The sequence below is a fragment of the Capricornis sumatraensis genome, chromosome 5 (genome assembly GCF_032405125.1).
Source record: "Capricornis sumatraensis isolate serow.1 chromosome 5, serow.2, whole genome shotgun sequence".
In the NCBI taxonomy this organism is placed as follows: domain Eukaryota; kingdom Metazoa; phylum Chordata; class Mammalia; order Artiodactyla; family Bovidae; genus Capricornis; species Capricornis sumatraensis.
In genome coordinates this window covers 31,649,821-31,673,044 of record NC_091073.1, presented here as the reverse complement: position 1 = coordinate 31,673,044, position 23,224 = coordinate 31,649,821, and the positions used below count along the sequence as shown (strand labels likewise).

Below are 23,224 nucleotides of genomic sequence, written 5' to 3'. Positions count from 1 at the left end.
GACCAACCTAGATAGCATATTCAAAAGCAGAGACATTACTTTGCCAACAAAGGTCCGTCTAGTCAAGGCTATGGTATTTTCAGTGGTCATGTATGGATGTGAGAGTTGGACTGTGAAGAAAGCTGAGTGCTGAAGAATTGATGCTTTTGAACTGTGGTGTTGGAGAAGACTCTTGAGAGTCCCTTGGACTGCAAAGAGGTCCAACCAGTCCATTCCTAAGGAGATTGGTCCTGGGTGTTCTCTGGATGGAATGATGCTAAAGCTGAAACTCCAGTACTTTGGCCACTTCATGCAAAGAGCTGACTCATTGGAAAATACTCTGATGCCTGGAGGGATTGGGGGCAGGAAGAGAAGGGGACGACAGAGGATGAGATGGCTGGATGGCATCACCGACTCAATGGACATGAGTTTAAGTGAACTCCGGGAGTTGGTGATGGACAGGGTGGCCTGGCGTGCTGCAATTCATGGGGTCACAAAGAGTCATACACGACTGAGCGACTGTACTGAACTGAATGATATCATACAAATGATATAAATGATAGAATTTTAAAAATATCTAGCTCAAAACAACAAATTTAAGCTTTTCTTAGGAAAGTTGGGTATTTATCTTCTCTAGTAAGAATGCCTGGGATGACATTTTCACTCCACAACTTGCTAACTATTGGACTTTGATAGTGTTTTAAACTCTTGGGCCTCAGTTTCCTCACCTGTACAACTGAAATAATAATGGCACATAGCATACATGGTATCAGGATAAAATGTTATAGTAGTATTATAAACACTTCAGTCTCCTCATTTTATCTTCCCCTGAGATGTGGCCTAGCTATGATTATTCATTCTCTCTCTCGTAGGTTTATACTTTTACATTTTTATTGTTACTTGAATTGGGTTTCTGGAAATATTGGAGATAAGCAGATGTTTTCATTAATACATTGGAAAAAACAATTTGATATTTTGAAAAAGTAACTATACCAATAATCTTTAATATTTCATCAAGTATAAAAATACCCTGATTTAGGCAAGAATGACTCTGGTGTTTCCCTCTATGATACTGTCTGACTTAAACACATCTTCTTACATAAGGATGGTTATTTTATTTCCAGTTTATTGATATTTTCACCTAGGAATAATTATTAGCTTTTTCCATGCTTTTTACCCATCTATAGTGGCATTTTTTTCTTTTGATATATTTCTGTAATTATTAATGAATTCTTGACATTAAGCCACCCCTGGTTGAGGTGAATTATTCTCTTAGGATATTGCTAATTTAATCTGTACTTAGATTTTTGGACTATATATTTATTCAAAACAAAAGATACTGCTCTGTAGATATATTCTTGTAATAATTTCTGTTGTATTTTTAAGATCAGGATTATGTGATATTCAAAATTTTTAACTGGAGTACTTCCCATGAATTTCTATTCATGCAAACAACAGTGTACTTCTTAAAAATTTGAAAAACTTACTGGTGAAACACTTTGAGGAGTAATTCTTAAATAAGGTTTTAAAATTTTTCTTCCATTTCAGATATTTTCCTTTTCACTCCAAAATTATAAGTATTCCGCTACTGAATTTTTTCCTGCTATCAGATTCCACAGAAACATGCTTATAATTTCTGTTTCATTTCAATTTCTTCACTCATTTTAAAAATAACCATGGTTCACATTTTCCCATAGTTTTATTTCCAAAGGTTTTAAAGTGATTATTTTTAAGAACAAGTTATTAGCTATATGAACCCAACCTTTCATTGTTTTTTCAAATTTTGTTTTTTAATTTCATCCAATTCCCTTTTATTTCATGCTATGTTAAATTTCATATTTTTTTTATTTTTTATTTTTTATTTTTACTTTATTTTACTTTACAATACTGTGTTGGTTTAATTTCATATTTTTTAAAATTTCCTAAGATATTTATTTTTATAATTTAAATTGAAACAACACTACAAATTTGCCTGTCAGTATAGTTTTCCTGTATTTTAGGAGGGTTGTTTCCCCCTGAATAGTATTATTTTCTAAATCACTCTCAATTACAGTTTTAATTATCTCTAACCCAATGGTTTTAATGGCTTATTTCTTCGTAGGAACTGTTTATTTCTGTGTTATATTTTGTTGTTAATAATTTTTTGTTTTATCACACTGTGATCAGAGAAAACCGTGGTATCTTTTGGCACATAACTTAATACCTGACAATATAAGCAATTAAATTTGACATGATAAACAGATTCCTCACTCTATAGTAAATACTTCATTAGGATCTTTGTGTAGTTTATTTCCTCATATTTGATGTTTGATAAAGTGGCCTCTACTTCCAAAATAAAGAGCAGGTCTCTATTTTCTCAGTGGCATAAGGTACATGTTGATTTCTATACCCATAACAAAAATCACTGCAGATGGTGACTGTAGCCATGAAATTAAAAGAGGCTTACTCCTTGGAAGGAAAGTTACAACCAACCTAGACAGCATATTAAAAAGCAGAGACAATATTTTGCCAACAAAGTTCCATCTAGTCAAGGCTATGATTTTTACAGTAGTCATGTATGGATGTGAGAGTTGGACTGTGAAGAAAGCTGAGTGCTGAAGAATTGATGTTTTTGAACTGTGGTGTTGGAGAAGACTCTTGAGAGTCCCTTGGACTGCAAGGAGATCCAACCAGTCCATCCTAAAGGAGATTAGTCCTGAGTGTTCATTTGATAGATTTATGTTGAAGCTGAAACTCCAATACTTTGGCCACCTGATGCGAAGAGCTGACTCATTTGAAAAGACCCTGATGCTGGGAAAGATTGAGGGCAGGAAGAGAAGGGGACAACAGAGCATGAGATGGTTGGATGGCATCACCGGCTCAACAGACGTGAGTATGGGTAAACTCCAAGAGCTGGTGATAGACAGGGAGGCCTGGCATGCTGCAGTCCATGGGGTCGCAAAGAGTTGGGCACAAGTGAGCCACTGAACTGAACTGAACAAAATTAATAGCTCACAGTCTACTATGCATGAAAAGGAATAACTTCCTTTACCTTCAACATAAAAAGCAGCCATAATGAGAAGTGATATTTTTTCAACCACTTAAACAACCACCATCTTAAATGTTTAAAAGGCAGTTTACAGATTAATTCATTGATATCTACATATATTCAACAATTTTCCTACTGTCTCATATCCGGGGCAAGGGAGCCAGGAACTGGTTTATGTGTGTGCGAGTGTGATTCTGCTGCCATATTACCCTTCCAACATTCTCTCTCATTTAACTGGCCCAGGTATAGAATGTACTAACTTAAAGTATTCTTCATTAATTTGATTAGAAAAATTATATGCCAGAAGAAAAGCAACATTCAAATTTAAGTGACTTGGGAGGAGGTATTTTTAGAAAGATCACACACACACACAGAGCTACAAATCATATACTTCTGAAAGAAATGAAATATCCTTGAGCTGGAAATAAGACTCAGAACTTGTTAAAATATTTTCTGGTCAGTTTTGTTTTCACCATAATATTGTGGTTGTTAGTTTGAAAATGTCTAAGTAAGAGAATAATTGGGAAAATTATTTAGTATCTGTATAAAGCCATTACTCCTCTCCTAGAAAGAATGTTAATGAGAACTTCAAAGAAAATCAATGACATTGTCTTTAAATAAGCTTAAATTTTTGAATGCCTGGAAAATGTAGTCATGAAAGGTATATTGAGGCTGACAGAACTCTGTTATGTGTGTTTCAGTCTTGGTTCTAATACCTTCGTTAACATCTAACTTTAGATGTTTTTCTATACCTCTCTTTCCTGAGAGACTTTGCAATGACAATGCTCACCATGGCACTAAACTCAGTTTTTGTGACCCTAAATTTGCAAATGATATTGTTCTTTATTTCAGGTGCTACTTATTAACAGTCAAGTGTCAGACAACAGAGTTAGGTAGTGGAACACAGCATGAAAAAGAGTAGTTATGGTACCTTCTCCAATGAACTTGTAGCAAATAGTTCATCATTTTTTCACCTTGAATAGGCTGATTAATTTAGAATAATTATTCTTATATGCTTTTCTTGTTTACACGATAGCCATTTTGTTCTTCTTTGGGAATTACTTAAAAGTAATAAAAAGAAAAAGAAGAAAATCAAATGTTTATTTACATCCTACAAGCCATAGTACATGGCCAAAAGATCATATCTTACTGTACACCTAACAAAAAGTATAGTCCTCAGCTCCACTTATGTCTCTGGTTATTAGAGTTACTTTAAATTTTAATTGAAAATGTGTGTTTCCTAAAAATGAGTTAACTGAACATATTGTCTTTTATTTTATAAAAAACCCCAACTTTCCTTTATGCCAAAAGTATCAAGAGACTAATAGTAAAAGATAATTAAGCAGGGACATTTAAAATAAATGAGATTCAAAATGTATCACATGATTGATTATCTGATTAAAATTAAATAACTAATCTGAATATGACTGACGGGAAAGATGCTGAAGGAACAATTAAAAGAAAGTAACTTTGATAACTTCAAATAGGTTAGGTTTCTTTTTATTTTCCATTTGCATTTTGTTATTTATACCTGCAATGTGAAACCTTATGATCAGTTTCTCATCTCTCTTTATGGTGTGGTAACAGGAAAATTAATTGTTAATTGGTCAGTGCAACTGTACTCATTTACCTCTTATGTCTGTGTCTCTTCCTTCTTGATTTTAAATTTCCCTGTGTTTCTCATCAGAGTAATTTGCCACCTACATTAGTAAAAACAGGATGCTACAGCGCTAAATGTACTCTTCTCCCTTTTATTTCAGATTATTCTTCCTACATGCTCCAATTTGCATAACTTTATTGTTTTGTGGATTCTAAGCTTGTGAATTTATTACCAAGGCACCTGCCAATGTTACTGTATTTAAGGAACTGTCAGCAGTTTCTATTTTGGGATTCTAAGTTGGCTACAAAAATTCACTCTGGGCTGAATTTTGGCATGTGTTATAGGCTAACAAACCCAAAGTGAATTATATTTAGAAAGGGGGGAGAGAGTGGAGGGGAAATAGTTTTTTGGTTGGCTTTTCTTGAGGTACAGAAATATAAAATAGAAAACAGAAGTTGATGGTTTCAGAAGAATTCAGAAAGATTAATTCTCTTGGGTTTTTCTGAAGCAGATATCCTTTTCGACCCATTAGTCTACACTGCCAACACATGCCTTGAGAGATTATGGCATAATACTAAAATTATCAATTCTATTTGCATGTGAGATATCTTCCATTAATTTCAATAATGGGACAGCAGCTTCAGGAGAAAAAAAGAAACACCCATTTAATGAAGATTAAAGTAGGATCAACAGTAAGTTTCAGGTTCCTGAAAAATGACTAAGAATCTGAAGTGACTTACTAGAGTTCACATGTATATTCTCCCTACTAACCTCTACAAAATACACATATTCACTAGCATCACAAAAATGTCACTGAGCTGTGAACACTTGGAGGTGTCAGAATACCAGAGACCAATATTCATTCAGTGCATAAACACTGAATCATGCAATTCATTCCATTTCTTCCTAAGACCTTACTACCAAGTGGCCTTCTGGTCATAGGCTGATTTTCCCTGTAGAGTAACTTCCATTGAGATAGCACTAAGTAGGTTCACATGTGCATTCTAAATCATATGTAGCAAAAACACTCTAGTTGTAAACCAATATATCTGCATTTTGGTTTTTACATTTAATATCTTGCGAGTTTGGTTAATACAAGCCTGTCCTTGCATGAGTGCTCTAATCCAAATACACTAACCAAATAACTGTCTCAATCTCCACTGCAAAAGCTCACATCTAGAACCTGTGAGACCAGCCATGACACATAACAAGCACTTAATAAATGAATGAGTAAAGTCAGTGACACACTGTGAAAGCCCTTGAGGGTAGCTGACCCCTCCTAGTAGAACATGTAAATTGCTATGTGGTTTTCTCTCCAATTTCAACAGGAACTAAAGTTCAAAGTGAAAAATAGTCATGGTTTTAAGTTTTTACAATTTCATTTTATTTTAATGAACTACAAAAAAAAAAAAAAAAGGCAAAGCAGCTTCTAAACCATACCTCATTTCCACTCTGATGTTTTCCAGTCATAATTACTGCTTAAATAAATATTCCTTAAACCATGTTAGATTTTTTTCCTATTTGTATGACAGCCTATTGCTGAAAGGGACCTTAGAATTCTTCTAACACAAGCTCGTCTTTTACAAAGCAGCAAATTGTTGTTATTATTTCATCTAATCCCACAGCAATTAAAAAAAGGAAGTAACTACCAAAAGTAGATTAAAATAACCACTAAATTATTCTGTACTAATTAAAATCAGGAAGTTGTTAGTTTGATGTTAGGAAACAAAAAAACTATTTGAGAGAAACTCATACATATTTTTTATATGTATCCAACTTTTGTTGGTATAGGCTTTTCAACTTTACCTTCAATTTTCTGGTTTATTAATAGTTTTAATTAGCCTTTTCACATTTACATGATGATAATAAAAACAGCAAGTTCCTCAGAAATGTGTGGTTCTAAGCATAAAAATGTGTAGGTCAAGTTTTGGCTTTTAGTATTAGGTTTAACCATAGGAAACTCCCTTTTCTGTAGGTCAAAAATGGTCAAATATCAGACATTTAATATGGTGCAAACTAATATTTACTTTAAAATAAAGTTTTCCATTGGAGATTTTATGATAGCATAATATTTGACCAGTATATCTAAGTTCTCATACATAAAATAGCAAGATTTTAGTTACTAGATTTAATTTATAGCAAATAACTGTTATCCTAAGAAATACGTTTATTTTCCTAAAATCAACTATTTGTAATCATATATGAGCTCCATGTATTAATCAAAAGTGAAAAACAGATGTTTCTTTACTGAAGTCAGTCCAGTAAATAGCAAGTCAGATGTAAATGATTTCAAATAAACATAAATATGCTGTGACATATCAATATGAATGAGTCATCAACACAAGGGAAGAAAAGTTCCTCAACTCTTAATTGTTTTTACAGATACACTGAGGTATGCAAAATCATAAGAATATGGTGAAATGATGAAAAATAGGACACTGAAGGGAAGATCTATGTATATCTGAATATCCTGTATGACTTAATCATTCAATTAACTACCTAACAGCAGCTCTCCTCTAGATTCCAATGGTAAAGACCTCAAGTTTCCACAAAATGTCCATGTTCTACAAATATTTAGAAAGAAATGGCTTGCAAAGATGTTTCCATCAAAAAATGTGGTCTACACTTGTACAATTTTTAATTATCCCTTCTTACAGAACTTTTAAAAATTCTGAACAATTTAAAAGGCCTGAAAAATCCAAAACATATAATTCATTTTGGTGACAGACGGGCCACATGCATTGTGAACATGCTCCTCTTCCTAAACAGACCCTGTGTTCCAGGTACCAAAAACATGACAGCATGCTTTGTTGTTTGCTACAAAATCAGAAATAAGTAAGTGGTGAAGAGGAAATGACAACCTGCAGTTTCTAAAGAGAAAGTGAAGCATCCACTGAATTTGCATAAAATAGCCAAGAAAATAATATACTTTTAAATGTCTATTACAAATTTACACTTCCTTTAAGCCTCCCTTAACCAAAATAATTTGTAAAAAATATAAAATCCTAAGTGTGCTGTCAGCTCTAAGACAAATATATTATTTTAGAAAATTTTCTACACATACACCTTATTTGAAGAATGCAAGTAGGAAATTTCAATTTAAAATACGTACAGGAAAGTAAAACCATTACCAGACAAAAATGTAATTTGAAATAAGACAATAACAGGTCTTTACATTGACTATAAGAAATAATATTAAATAAATTAACCATGAACAATTTCACTTCTGCTATATCAGAAGTCCACTGGCTCAGTGTGTCAGCTGAAAATTACTTTCACTATTTACAACATCTTTGTACTGAGAACAAAAAACCCAGCTGAATTTATCTACTTCATCAAACACCATTAATTACAGTTGACTGTTGAACATCAGTGAGCTTGAACTACATGGGTCCACTTATACTCAGATTTTTTTTTTTTTTTGATAGTAAGTACAGTAGTACCACACAATCCATGCTTGCTGCAATCAACAGAGAACTGCAGATATGGGCGGAATCACCTATTTGAGGGCCAACTGTAAATTATGTGCAGATTTTCCACTGTAGGGGGGAGTCAAGGGTCAACTGCATAGCCAGTGACAAAGTTAAACAGTTATTTCAAAGGATTATTTCTGCCTATATTATACTAGGCCATGTAGTCCATGGAGTCACAAAGAGTCGGACATGACTGAGCGACATCACTTTCACTTTCATGTGGTTTTACATGACGCTTACTCCGGAAGAAAAGTTATGACCAACCTAGATAGCATATCGAAAAGCAGAGACATAACTTTGCCAACAAAGGTCTGTCTAGTCAAGGGTATGGCTTTTCCAGTGGTCATGTATGGATGTGAAAGTTGGACTGTGAAGAAAGCTGAACGCCAAAGAATTGATGCTTTTGAACTGTGGTGTTGGAGAAGACTCTTGAGAGTCCCTTGGACTGCAGGAGATCCAACTAGTCCATTATGAAGGAGATCAGCCCTGGGATTTCTTTGGAAGGAATGATGCTAAAGCTGAAACTCCAGTACTTTGGCCACCTCATGCAAAGAGTTGACTCATTGGAAAAGACTCTGATGCTGGGAGGGATTGGGGGCAGGAGGAGAAGGGGACGACAGAGGATGAGATAGCTGGATGGCATCACTGAGTTGATGGACGTGAGTCTGAGTGAACTCCGGGAGTTGGTGATGGACAGGAAGGCCTGGCGTGTTGCGATTCATGGGGTCGCAAAGAGTCAGACGTGACTGAGCGACTGAGCTGAACTGAACTGAACCGAACTGAAGTGAAATATACTCAGACTTGAAATTTTTATATGCTTACTTAAAGAAGCAAAATACATGAACTATAATTCTAATAAAATGTAATAATTTAGTTAATATTATTGAAATATCCTTCATATTCAAAGGTCTACCTGCTTCTGCATAAACTAAGTCTCCATTTCATCAGGGAAAGAGACTGAATCATTGCAAGTGATGGAAATTATTTTTTATGTCTTAACCCGTCTCTTCTTTAGGTTTTTAGAGATGACAAGAGTAAAAGAGTGATGGTAGTTTTCTTAAATTTCACGCATATACATCTCTGCATCAGACATACTAAATAGTTGCCTGTCTCCTATATTTTAATAATCTAACTCATTTTGCTAATACTTTCAATAATAAGTACATGCAGTGATTATACAGAGTTTAATCATGTTCTTTCACTAAATTGCTTTACTTCCAATTGTTCTGGTAACTTGCAATAGTCAACTTGACAAGAGGAAATCAGTACTATCAAAAGAGAATAATTAAAAATCACCATTTTTTCTTGATGTCAATAGGGAAAAACAGACCATTTTTGCTGTTTTATTCATTGCTCTCGAATTTAAAAATCAGGGTTTTATTTCAAAATCACTGAGCATCAAAAATTAAGGTAACTGTAATATTTTCTTCATTTACATGCTTTGTCTTAACCTTGACAGGAGTTTATTTCATCTCTGAGACTTAACATTAGTGGGTCATTTTTATCGCCTTTTGGTATTTGTTCCTTTCCTCTCAGACAATGATAAAACTTGTAGGGCAATTGTCCCTAGCAAGCATGAAAAAAATGTAGCTTTCTACTTACATTTATGCTAAGCTTTGCAGTTTATAGCATTTGGAGAATGGCAGAAAAGGAAAAGGGCTCATTGTAACTTTAAGAACTTTCAGACTTTATCAGTCAGAAAAGGAACTTTATACTATTTTCAATTTGAGCTGCAACAATCTGTGGTATTTTAGCATTTGGCATGGATGTCTCATGTCACTTATCACATTATACCCTGCATTATAATTATTTCTGTAAATACTAAAGTCGTTTTAGGGACCTCTAAGCTCCATAAGGGCAAGAGCTATTTCTTATTCATCTTTTTATGCTTTACAAAAATGCTCCTCAGATTTGAGGTGCACACAAATCACCTGGGATTCTTACTAGAATGCAAACTCTTAAGACAACATTTCTGGAATGAGTCCTGAAGCCTTGCAATTCTGACCCAGTGCAAGGTTATGCTAATCCTCCTGGTCTGAAAACCATCCTGTGAGTAGCAAGGGCATTCAGCACCTTACACAAACCATCAACCAATTAAGGGTTAGTTTTGGTAGAAATTTAACATTACTGAACACCAAATGTATCAAGTACAGTTGGTAGTTCTCACATCCTTATGAAGTGGATACTATTACTATCTCCATTTTACAGATACAAAATTCAGCATTAAGTGAAGTAATATGCCTAACTAATGAACATAGTTTTGCCTGATTCAAAGGCCTTGGTGTTTTAATCATAACGACACAATTCCTCATAGCATCTCAGAGTCATAACAAAGAAGGTTGTCCTGGACATATTTTCTCCCCTTTTCTCTCAGGGAAAATCTTCCATCCCTCTAGGCCCAGCAAGATGACACTTCTTTGACTTCCTTCCACTGTGCATAATTTCCCGGCTTCCCCTAAGCTTCCCCAGAAACTTTTTACCCTATATAAGCGCAGCACTTACCTGACAGCATTACAGTTATCTAGGTGGGGTCCTCTGGTCTTCCCTGCCAGGTGTCAAAAGTTTGAGAGTTGAAACTTGATCTTACTCATTGTTGATACCCCAAAACTTGGTGCAGGGGCGCTTTTGAAAGAAACATGGCCCAGGTACCACTCCCAGGGACTCAAATTAGTCTGGTTTGGGTTAGAATCTAGGCATCAGCATTTTGGTCATTTTTGTAGTATTTCCAATGTTTTCATTACTATATTTGTTACAGTGCCCTTGTGATCAATGATCTGTGATATTACTACTGTAATTGCTCTGGGGACTACTGTATTTGCTCTGGGGCACCAGGAACCATACCCTCATAAGTCATCAAATCCAAATGTGAGTGTTCTGGCTGCTTCATTTATAGTCTGTTCCTCTTTCTCCCTCTCTGGCTCCCCAATCCTTGAGACACAACAATATTGAAATTAGGCCACTTTATAACTCTACCATGGCTTCTAAACATTCAAGCAAAAGGAAGAGTTGTACATCTCTCCATTTAAGTCAAAAGCTAGAAACTATAATCAATCTGAGTGAGGTGGGCCAAAAGCTAAGCCTCTTGCATCAGAGTTAGCAAGGTCGTGAATGCAAAGATAAGTCCTTGAAGAAAATTAAAAGTCCTACTCCAGTGAACACAAGATGATAAGAAATCAAAACAGCTTCATTGCTGATATAGAGAATATTTTAGTGGTCTGGGTTGAAGATTAAACCAGCCACAACATTCCCTTAACCAAAGCCTATTCCAGAGAAAGGCCCTAACTCTCTTTGATTCTATGAAGGCTGAGAGAGGTGAGGAAACTGCAGAAAAAAAGTCCAAACATAGAAGAAGTTGCTTTATAAGATATAAGGAAAGAAGCCATCTCCATAACATAAAAACACAAGGTGAAACAGCAAAAGACTTAACTAAGATAATTAAAGCAGTTATCTATGCTAAGTAATGGGTTTCCCAGTTGGCTCAGAATGGTAAAGAATCTGCCTGCCAATGTAGGAGACACAGGAGATGTGAGTTTGATCCCTGAGTCGGGACGATCCCCTGGAGGAGGAAATGGCAACCCAGTATCCTTGCCTGAGAAATCCCATGACAGAGGAGGCTGATGGGCTAGAGTCCATTGGGTCACAAAGAGTGCTACTGAGCATGTACACATGCATGCCAAGTAACAGTATTTCAATGTAGGCAAAATGGCCTTATATTGGAAGAAGATGTCATCTATGATTTTCATAGCTAGAGAGGAGAAGTCAATGCTTGGCTTATAAGTTTCAAAGGATAGGATTATTCTCCTGTTATGGGCTAATGCAGTTGGTGACTTTAAATTGAGGCCATTGCACATTCACCATTCTGAAAATTCTAGTGTTCTCAAGAATTTTGCTACACCTACTCTGTCTGTGGTCTATAAATGGAAAAACAAAGCCTGAATGTCAGCACATCTGTTTACAACATAGCTTATTAAATATTTTAAGCCCACCACTCAGTAGAAAAGAATCCTTTAAAAATATTACTGCTCATCGATAATGTACCTGATCACCCAACAGCTCTGCTAAAAATGTACAATGAGATTAACATTCTTTTCATATCTAATAACACAACATTCATTCATCACCCATGAATCAAAGGGTAATTATGACTTTCAAGTCTTATTTTTTTTAAGAAATAAATTTCATAAGGCAACACCTGCCATAGGCAGTGATTTCTCTGATGAATCTGGGAAAAGTCCATTGAAAATATTCTGGAAATGATTCACCATTTTAGATGTCATTAAGAACATTTGTGGGGGTGGTCCTAAGATGGCAGAGGAATAGGACGGGGAGATAACCTTCTCCCCCACAAATTCATCAAAAGAACATTTGAATGCTGAATAAATTCCACAAAGCAACTTCTGAATGCTGGCAGAGGAGGTCAGGTATCTAGAAAAGCAGCCCATTGTCTTCAAAAGGAGGTAGGAAAAAAAATATAAAAGACAAAAAGAGAGACAAAAGAGGTAGGGATGGAGCTCCGTCCCAGGAAGGGAGTCTTAAAAAAGAGAGAGAAGTTTCCAAACACCAGGAAACACTCTCACTGCCGAGTCTGTGGTGAGCCTTGGAACCACAGAGGGCAACATAACTGGGAGGAAAAATAAATAAATAATTAAACCCCACAGATTATGTGCCCAGTGGTAACTCCCCCAGCGGAGAAGCAGTGCAGATGCCTGCATCCGCCACTAGCAAATGGGGGCTGGGCAGGGAAGCGCGGGCTGCATTGCTTAGACTAAGAACCGGGCCTAAATGCCCCGAGGGCAATCTGAAGGAACTAACTTGGGCTAGCAAACCAGACTGTGGGATAGCTACCACGCGAAAAGCCCTAACCTAAGATACCATCAGGCCCGCTCACAGAACAAAGGACTGGGCAGAGCCAGCCGGCTGCAGACCACCCCCTCCAGTGACAGACAGCTAGAGCCAGAAGGCAGCAATTGCGGCCCCAGAGAGGCATTATCTACCAAACTGCAAGCAGGCATCCTTGTTAACTAAGACTTCTTGGGATTCTGGATGGTCAACATCCGCCTGAGAAGGTACGCCGATTGTACACCCAGAAAACTGAGCAGCATGGATGGGGGAGGTGATAAGTTGCAGCGACCACGCTCACCAAACGCCTGGTCACCTGAGCTGTTCGGATCTGGGAAGGGCACAAAACGCAGGCCCAACTGAGTCTGCCCCTCTGAGGACTACCCGAGTACTTGAACCTGAGCAGCTTAGACCTGGGAAGTGCATACAACCCAGGGCCAACCTTAGACAGTTCCCGGCAGAGCAACCTAGAATCTAAGCAGTGTAGACAGGGAAAGCACACACGCTGTGAGCGGGGGCAAACCCAGTGTGGCCGAGACACTGCAAACACAGGCCAGTGTTATTTGTTTGCAGCGTCCTTCCCTCCCCACAGCACGACTGAACAAGTGAGCCTAAAAAAGTGTCCACCACCGCCCCCTTGGGCCAGGGCAGAAATTAGACACTGAAGAGACCACCAAACAGAAGAAGCTACAACAGAGGGAACCTCCTTGGAAGTGACAGGTGGTATAGATTAAAACCCTGTAGTTAGTACCGACTACAGAGGAAGGGGCCTATAGATCTTGAGAAATATAAGCCAATCAAGGAACTATCGGAAAATGAACTGACCCCACACTGCCCACAACACCAGAGAAAGTCTTAGTATATTTTTACTATCATTCTTTATTTTTTTAATTAAAAAAATTTTAAGTCCTTTATTACTCCTTTAATTTTCATTTTTATAACCTACTATTACTTTGCAAAAAAAAGAGACCCTATTTTTAAAGCAAACTTTATATATATATATATTTTATAATTTTTGTGACTTTTTTTCTTTAATATTGTAGTTTTGAAAATCCAACCTCTACTCTAGATTTTCAATCTTTGCTTTTTGGTATTTATTATCAATTTTGTACCTTTAAGGACCCAATCTTCAGTACCAAATTTCACTTGGGAGCGAGATTACTGGCTTGACCACTCTCCCCCTTTGGACTCTCCTTTTTTTCCACCAGGTCGCCTCTATCTCCTCCCTCCCCCTTCTCTTCTCTATACAACTCTGTGAATCTCTTTGTGTGTTCCGGATGGTGGAGAACACTTAGGGAAGTGATTACTGGCTGGATCTGTCTCTCTCCTTTTGATTCCCCCCTTTATCCTTCTGGTCACCTCTGTCTCCTTCCTCCTTCTTCTCTTCTCTGTATAACTCCATCAACATCTCTGAGTGGTCCAGACTGTGGAGTGCACGTAAGGAAGTGATTACTGGCTAGCTTGCTCTCTCTTCTTCTGATCCCACCTCATCGGGTCACCTCTATCTCCCTCCTCCCTCTTCTCTTCTCCATGTAACTCTGAACCTCTCTGGGTGTCCCTCACTGTGGAGAAATTTTTCATCTTTAACCTAGATGTTTTATCAATGGTGCTGTATAGATGGAGAAGTCTTGAGGCTACTGTAAAAATAAGACTGAAAATCAGAAGCAGGAGGCTTAAGTCCAAATCCTGAGAACACCAGAGAACTCCTGACTCCAGGGAACATTAATCAACAGGAGCTTATCAAACCCCTCCATATCTACACTGAAACCAAGCACCAACCAAGGGCCAACAAGTTCCAGAGCAAGACATACCACACAAATTCTCCAGCAACACAGGAACACAGCCCTGAGCTTCAGTATACAGGCTGTCCAAGTCACTCCAAATCCATTGACATCTCATAACTCATTACTGGACACTTCATTGCACTCCAGAGAGAAGAAATCCAGATCCACCCACCAGAACACCGACACAAGCTTCCCTAACGAGGAAACCTTGACAAGCCATCCCTACAACCTCACCCACAGCAAGGAAACTCCACAATAAAGAGAACTCCACAAACTGCCAGAATACAGAAAGACCACCCCAAACATAGCAATATAAACAAGATGAAGAGACAGAGGAAAACCCAGCAGGTAAAGGAACAGGATAAATGCCCGTCAAACCAAACAAAAGAGGAAGAGACAGGGAATCTACCTGATAAAGAATTCCAAATAATGATAGTGAAAATGATCCAAAAATCTTGAAAACGAAATGGAATCACAGATAAATAGCCTGGAGACAAGGATTGAGAAGATGCAAGAAAGGTTTAACAAGGACCTAGAAGAAATAAAAACGAGTCAATATATAATGAATAATGCAATAAATGAGATCAAAAAACACTCTTGAGGGAACAAATAGTAGAATATGGAGGCAGAAGATAGAATTAGTGAGGCAGAAGATAGAGTGGTAGAAATAAATGAATCAGAGAGGAGAAAAGAAAAACGAATTAAAAGAAATAAGCACAATCTCAGAGACCTGTGGGTCAATGTTAAATGCCCCAACATTTGAATCATAGGAGTCCCAGAAGAAGAAGACAAAAAGAAAGACCATGAGAAAACACTTGAGGAGATAATAGTTGAAAACTTCCCTAAAATGGGGAAGGAAATAATCAACCAAGTCCAAGAAACCCAGAGAGTCCCAAACAGGAAAAACCCAAGGCAAAACACCCCAAGACACATATTAATCAAATTAACAAAGATCAAACACAAAGAACAAATATTAAAGCAGCAAGGGAAAAACAACAAATAACACACAAGGGGATTCCCATAAGGATGACAGCTGATCTTTCAATAGAAACTCTTCAGGCCAGGAGGGAATGGCAGGGCATACTTAAGTGATGAAAGAAAAGAACCTACAGCCCAGATTACTGTACCCAGGAAGGATCTCGTTCAAATATGAAGGAGAAATCAAAAGCTTTACAGACAAGCAAAAGCTGAGGGAATTCAGCACCACCAAACCAGCTCTCCAACAAATGCTAAAGAATCTTCTCTAGACATGAAACACAAAAAGGGTGTATAAACTCGAACCCAAAACAATAAAGTAAATGGCAACGGGATCATACTTATCAATAATTACCTTAAACGTAAATGGGTTGAATGCCCCAACCAAAAGACAAAGACTGGCTGAATGGATACAAAAACAAGACCCCTATATATGCTGTCTACAATAGACACAGCTCAAAACAAAGGACACATACAGACTGAAAATGAAGGGCTGGAAAAAGATATTTCACACAAATAGAGACCAAAAGAAAGCAGGAGTAGCAATACTCATATCAGATAAAATAGACTTTAAAACAAAGGCTGTGAAAAGAGACAAAGAAGGACATTACATAATGATCAAAGGATCACTCCAAGAAGAAGATATAACAATTATAAATATATATGCACCCAACATAGGAGCACCGCAATATGTAAGACAAATGCTAACAAGTATGAAAGGGGAAATTAACAATAATACAATAATAGTGGGAGACTTTAATACCCTACTCATACCTATGGATAGATCAAGTAAATAGAAAATTAACAAGGAAACACAAAATTTAAATGATCCAATAGACTCAATTGAGTTAATCAATTAAGTTAGACTTAATTGATATCTATAGGACATTTCACCTCAAAACAATGAATTTCACCTTTTTCTCAAGTGCACACGGAACCTTCTCCAGGATAGATCACATCCTGGGCCATAAATCTAGCCTTGGTAAATTTAAAAAAAAAATGAAATCATTGCAAGCATCTTTTCTGACCACAATGCAGTAGGATTATATCTCAATTACAGGAGACAAACTATTAAAAATTCCAACATATGGAGGCTGAACAACACGCTGCTGAATAACCAACAAAAAAGAAAAAAAGAAATCAAAATATGCATAGAAACAAATGAAAATGAAAACACAACAGCCCAAAACCTATGGGACACTGTAAAAACATTGCTAAGGGGAAAGTTCATAGCAATACAGGCATACCTCAAGAAACAAGAAAACAGTCAAATAAATAACCTATCTCTACACCTAAAGCAACTAGAAAAGGAAGAAATGAAGAACCCCAGGGCTAGTAGAAGGGAAGAAATGTTAAAAATTAGGGCAGAAATAAATGCAAAAGAAAAAAAAGAGACCATAGCAAAAATCAACAAAGCCAAAAACTGATTCTTTGAGAGGATAAATAAAATTGACAAACCATTAGCCAGACTCATCAAGAAACAAAGAGAGAAAAATCAAATCAATAAAATTAGAAATGAAAATGGAGAGATCACAGCAGACAACACAGAAATACAAAGGATCATAGGAGACTGCTATCAGCAATTATATGCCAATAAAATGGACAACTTGGAAGAAATGGACAAATTCTTAGAAAAGTACAACTTTCCAAAACTGAACCAGGAAGAAATAGAAAATCTTAACAGACCCATCACAAGCACGGAAATTGAAACTATAATCAGAAATCTTCCAGCAGACAAAAGCCCAGGTCCAAACGGCTTCACAGCTGAATTCCACCAAAAATTCAGAGAAGAGCTAACACCTATCCTACTCAAACTCTTCCAGAAAACTGCAGAGGAAGGTAAACTTCCAAACTCATTCTATGAGGCCACCATCACCCTAATACCAAAACCTGACAAAGATGCCACACAAATATCACTGATGAACATAGACGCAAAAATCCTTAACAAAATTCTAGCAATCAGAATCCAACAACACTTTAAAAAGATCATACATCATGACCAAGTGGGCTTTATCCCAGGGATGCAAGGATTCTTCAATATCCACAAATCAATCAATGTAATACACCACGTTAACAAATTGAAAAATAAAAGCCTTTTGATTATCTCCATAGATGCAGAGAAAGCCTTTGACAAAATTCAACATCCATTTATGATAAAAACTCTCCAGAAAGCAGGAATAGAAGGAAGATATCTCAACATAATAAAAGTTATATATAACAAACCCACAGCAAACATTATCCTTAATGGTGAAAAATTGAAAGCATTTCCCCTAAAGTCAGGAACAAGACAAGGGTGCCCACTTTAACCACTACTATTCAACATAGTTTTTGAAGTTTTGGTCACAGCAATCAGAGCAGAAAGAGAAATAAAAGAAATCTGAATTGGAAAAGAAGAAGTAAAACTCTCACTGTTTGCAGATGACATGATCCTCTACATAGAAGACCCTAAAGACTTCACCAGAAAATTACTAGAGCTAATCAATGGATACAATAAAGTTGCAGGATATAAAATCAACACACAGAAATCCCTTGCATTCCTATACACTAATAAAGAGAAAATAGAAAAAGAAATTAAGGAAACAATTCCATTCACCATTGCAATGAAAAGAATAAAATACTTAGGAATATATATATCTAAAGAAACAAAAGACCTATATATAGAAAACTATAAAACACTGGTGAAAGAAATCAAAGAGGATACTAATAGATGGAGAAATATACCATGTTCATGGATTGGAAGAATCAATATAGTGAAAATGAGTATACTACCCAAAGCAATCTATAGATTCAATGCAATCCCTATCAAGCTACCAGCGATATTTTTCACAGAGCTAGAACAAATAATTTCACAATTTGTATGGAAATACAAAAAACCTTGAATAGCCAAAGCAATCTTGAGAAAGAAGAATGGAACTGGAGGAATCAACCTGCCTAACTTCAGGCTCTACTACAAAGCCACAGTCATCAAGACAATATGGTACTGGCACAAAGACAGAAATATATATCAGTGGAACAAAACGGAAAGCCCAGAGAAAAATCCACGCACCCATGGACACCTTATCTTTGACAAAGGAAAGTAGAATATACAATGGAGAAAAGATAATCTCTTTAACAAGTGGTGCTGAAGAAACTGGTCAACTGCTTGTAAAAGAATGAAACTAGAACACTTTCTAACACCATACACAAAAACAAACACAAAATGGATTAAAGATCTAAATGTAAAACCAGAAACTATAAAACTCTTATAGGAGAACGTAGGCAAAACACTCTCCAACATAAATCACAGCAGGATCCTCTATGACCCACCTCCCAGAATATTGGAAATAAAAGCAAAAATAAACAAATGGGACCTAATTAAAATTAAAAGCTTCTGCACAACAAAGGAAACTATAAGCAAGGTGAAAAGACAGCCTTCAGAATGGGAGAAAATAATAGCAAATAAGTAACTGACAAAGAATTAATCTCAAAAATACACAAGCAACTCCTGTAGCTCAACTCCAGAAAAATAAATGACCCAATCAAAAAATGGGCCAAAGAACTAAATAGACATTTCTCCAAAGAAGACATACAGATGGCTAACAAACACATGAAAAGATGCTCAACATCACTCATTATCAGAGAAATGCAAATCAAAACCACAATGAGGTACCATTTCACGCCAATCAGAATGGCTGCGATCCAAAAGTCTAGCAGCAATAAATGCTGGAGAGGGTGTGGAGAAAAGGGAACCCTCTTACACTGTTGGTGGGAATGCAAACTAGTACAGCCACTATGGAGAACAGTGTGGAGATTCCTTTAAAAAGTGGAAATAGAACTGCCATATGACCCAGCAATCCCACTGCTGGGCATACACACCAAGGAAACCAGAATTGAAAGAGACATGTGTACCCCAATGTTCACTGCAGCACTGTTTATAATAGCCAGGAGATGGAAGCAACCTAGATGTCCAGCAGACAAATGGATAAGACAGCTGTGGTACATATACACAATGGAGTATTACTCAGCCATTAAAAAGAATACATTTAAATCAGTTCTAATGAGGTGGATGAAACGGAGCCAATTATACAGACTGAAGTAAGCCAGAAAGAAAAATACAGTATACTAATGCATATATATGGAATTTAGAAAGATGATAATGATAACCCTGTATGCGAGACAGCAAAAGAGACACAGATGTATAGAACAGTCTTTTAGACTCTGTGGGAGAGGGTGAGGGTGGGATGACTTGGGAGAATGGCATTGAAACATGTATAATATCATATGTGAAACGAATTGCCAGTCCAGGTTCAATGCATGATACAGGATGCTTGGGGCTGGTGCACAGGGATGACCCAGAGGGATGGTATGGGGAGGGAGGTGGGAGGGGGGGGTCAGGATTGGCAACACGTGTACACCCGTGGCAGATTCATGTTGATGTATGGCAAAATCAATACAATATTGTAAAGTAATTAGTCTCCAATTAAAATAAATAAATTTTTTTTTAAAAAAGAACATATGAATCGCCAGTCTATGTCTGACGCAGGATACAGCATGCTTGGGGCTGGTGCATGGGGATCACCCACAGAGATGTTATGGGGAGGGAGGTGGGAGGGGGTTTCATGTTTGGGAACACATGTAAGAATTAAAGATTTTAAAATTTAATAAAAAAAAAAGGAAAAAAAATAAAAATAAAAAAGAACATATGTGACTCCTGGCAATAGGTCAAAATAGCAATATTAACAGAATCCACCTCCAAGAATATTGGAAATCCATGTGGATTCCAACCCATATGGATGACTTTGAGGGTACAAACTTCAGTGGAGGAATAATTGCAGATACAGTGGAAATAGCAAGAAAATTAGAATTAGAAGTGGAGCCTGAAGATGCTCCTGAATTGCTGCAATCTCATGATAAAACTTTCACAGATGAGGAGCTCCTTCCTGTGGATGAGCAAGGAAAGTGGTTCCTTAAAATAGAATCTATCACTGGGAAAGATGCTATGAAGATTGTGGAAATAATGGAAAAGAATTTAGAAAATTACATAAACTTAGTTGATAAAGCAGCAGCAGCACCAGAAAAGACTGACTCCAAGTTTGAAAGAACTTCAACGGTGGGTAGCTGCTATGAAACAGCACTGCATGCTACAGAGAAATTGTTCATGAAAGAGTCCATCAATTCAGCAAACCTCTGTCGTCTTATTTCAAGAAATTGCCACAGACAACCCAACTTTCAGCAACCACCACCCAGATCAGTCAGCAGCTAATAACAAGGAGGCAAGACCCTCTACCAGCAAAAATTACAGTTAGCTAAAGGCTCATAATTTTTAGCAATATAGTAAATTTAACTTAAGGTATGTTCATTGTTTATTAGACATAATGCTACTGCACTCTTAATAGACTACAGTGTAATGTAAACAGGACTTTTATAGGCACTGGAAAACAAAACAATTTCTGTGACTCATTTTCTTTCCATATTTGCTTAATAGTGGTGGTCTGGAACTGAACCAACAATCTCTCCAAGGTATGCTCTATCCATATCTGTCTGTTTTCTCTTCTTGTGCCCCTAACTGGAAAAGCAGTGTCACCCTGTGAAATCAGCATTCAGCAGCCTCCACACCAGCATACTGTCAAGATAAAAACAAACAAACAAAAAGCACTCTGCCTCTATCTGCAGAATTAAACCTTTTCAATATGAAAATATAATCTCTTGTTAAGTAGAAGATAAGAGCTGCTGTGTATCCAAAGTGATATGCTCTGTTAAGTAAACCCTGTAAATTATTTTCCCTGACAAACAAAGATGTTTTAACTATACTCCTGAAAGGAAATTGGACTCTGTGGTATCTGATGCGGTAATCCACAAAAATTAGCTACTCTGTGATAGTTTATGTTCATGAAAATTACACTCCATACCCTCTCCTCAATATCCAAAAACACTTTTTCCTACACCCCAAGCCTGTGATTATGGTAAAGAAATGAGCTAAGTAGTCCAAATTAAAATGCTTATATTCAAATCCTGAAGAACTGGAATACAAAAAAAATAATTCTCTGATTATGCCACAAATTTACAGGTGAACAGTGATTAAAGCTGCTAAATCTACAGAAAGGATGAGATGATTTTATGTTACAGATGATTTACTTATAGATGAGTTTTTTTTTTTTTTTCCCTACATGCCATTGTTAGAAGATATTTCAAATGAAAGAGAAAGGACCTTGGGAGGCTTAGTGATGTGGAAGCTATACATCTCTTCCACTAGAAATCTCAAAGGAATTCTCACCTAAAATAAGAGTGAAATAAATTTAACTAGTTTGAAATGTTAAGTATCTCTTTGAAATTGAGGCTGATACATAATAGAATGCAGAAATACTTACATTTTTGCCCTACTTTTGATATAAATTCTAAATGAAACATTCAAAGCTTCAAAAAGGTTACAGCTCTCCAATTAAAAAAAAAAAAAAAGGACACCAATGTTTCTATGGCTCTGTTGTAATCAGGGTGCACCTCACCTGAGGCTCACTACTCAGTTTGATTGGAACTTGGCTTAGTTCAGGAAAGAAAAGTTTGGAAGGTGATTATTCATGTGTACTACCAAAAATCAGATAGGAATGTGAACTTTGGAAAAAAAAAAACACAAGATATGAAGTTATTCTCAGACAGACTCATCTTTCTGGAACTCTCCAATACCTACAATTTTAAGAGCGCTCTCTGAACGAAATTAAGCAACCACTTTTCAGTTAATTTTCTTATTATTGTAATTCCACAATCACACATATACATATTCTTTAAAAACTTATAAAGTGGTTCTGTGGTTAAAGTAGGAGTCTATTTATGTAGATATTGAGAATATCATCAGTTTCAAGCACTTTTTGCTGTATCTCACACAGTGCATGCAGTACAATAAATGCTGAAAACACACATGAGACAGGTAAGAAGATGAATGAAACGAATGGATGGATAATGAATGGATAAAATGAGATCAAGACGGTTCTGAAGGCCTGAATTTAACCTGGGAGGAAAGAGAATAACAGGAAATGGAAGAAATAGAAAAAAAAATAGTTGTAGATATGAAGAACAATTTCATCAGGTTCACAATGTAGATGCAAGCCAGATCTGACTTGTGTATATATCCCTAGGCCTTGAAGTGTGGAGAGTAGAATCTTTTACAGTTGACTCTTGAACAACATGGGTCTGAACTGCACAGGGCCACTTATATGTGGATTTTTTCCAGTAAATATATCCTATAGCACCATACGATCCTAACCTGGTTGAATCCTAGGATGTGGAACTGTAGATACAAGGGGCCTACTGTAAATTTACAGGTGGATTTTCAACTGTGCCCCTCAACCCTGCATTGCTCAAGGGTCAAATATACTTTAAACCATATGAAACTGCCTGATCTACAAAAATGGCCATTGCATATGGTTCAGCTGAAGGTAAGTATTTTTATAGTCAATGCTAATTAACTATTTACTCTCCTCCTCCCAACTGTGACTTGGATAAATATGCCAGCAATTGGACAATTGGTAAGTTTGTCTAAAGATGCTATAGGACTGCTTGAGATCACACTGCT

The 23,224-nt window shown here is 36.7% G+C and overlaps 1 pseudogene; it reads left to right on the top strand.

Moving 5' to 3' along the window:
* Positions 1-10,849: 10,849 nt before the first annotated feature.
* LOC138079678 (tigger transposable element-derived protein 1-like) lies at positions 10,850-20,967 on the top strand (annotated as a pseudogene).
* The last annotated feature ends 2,257 nt before the right edge of the window (positions 20,968-23,224 follow it).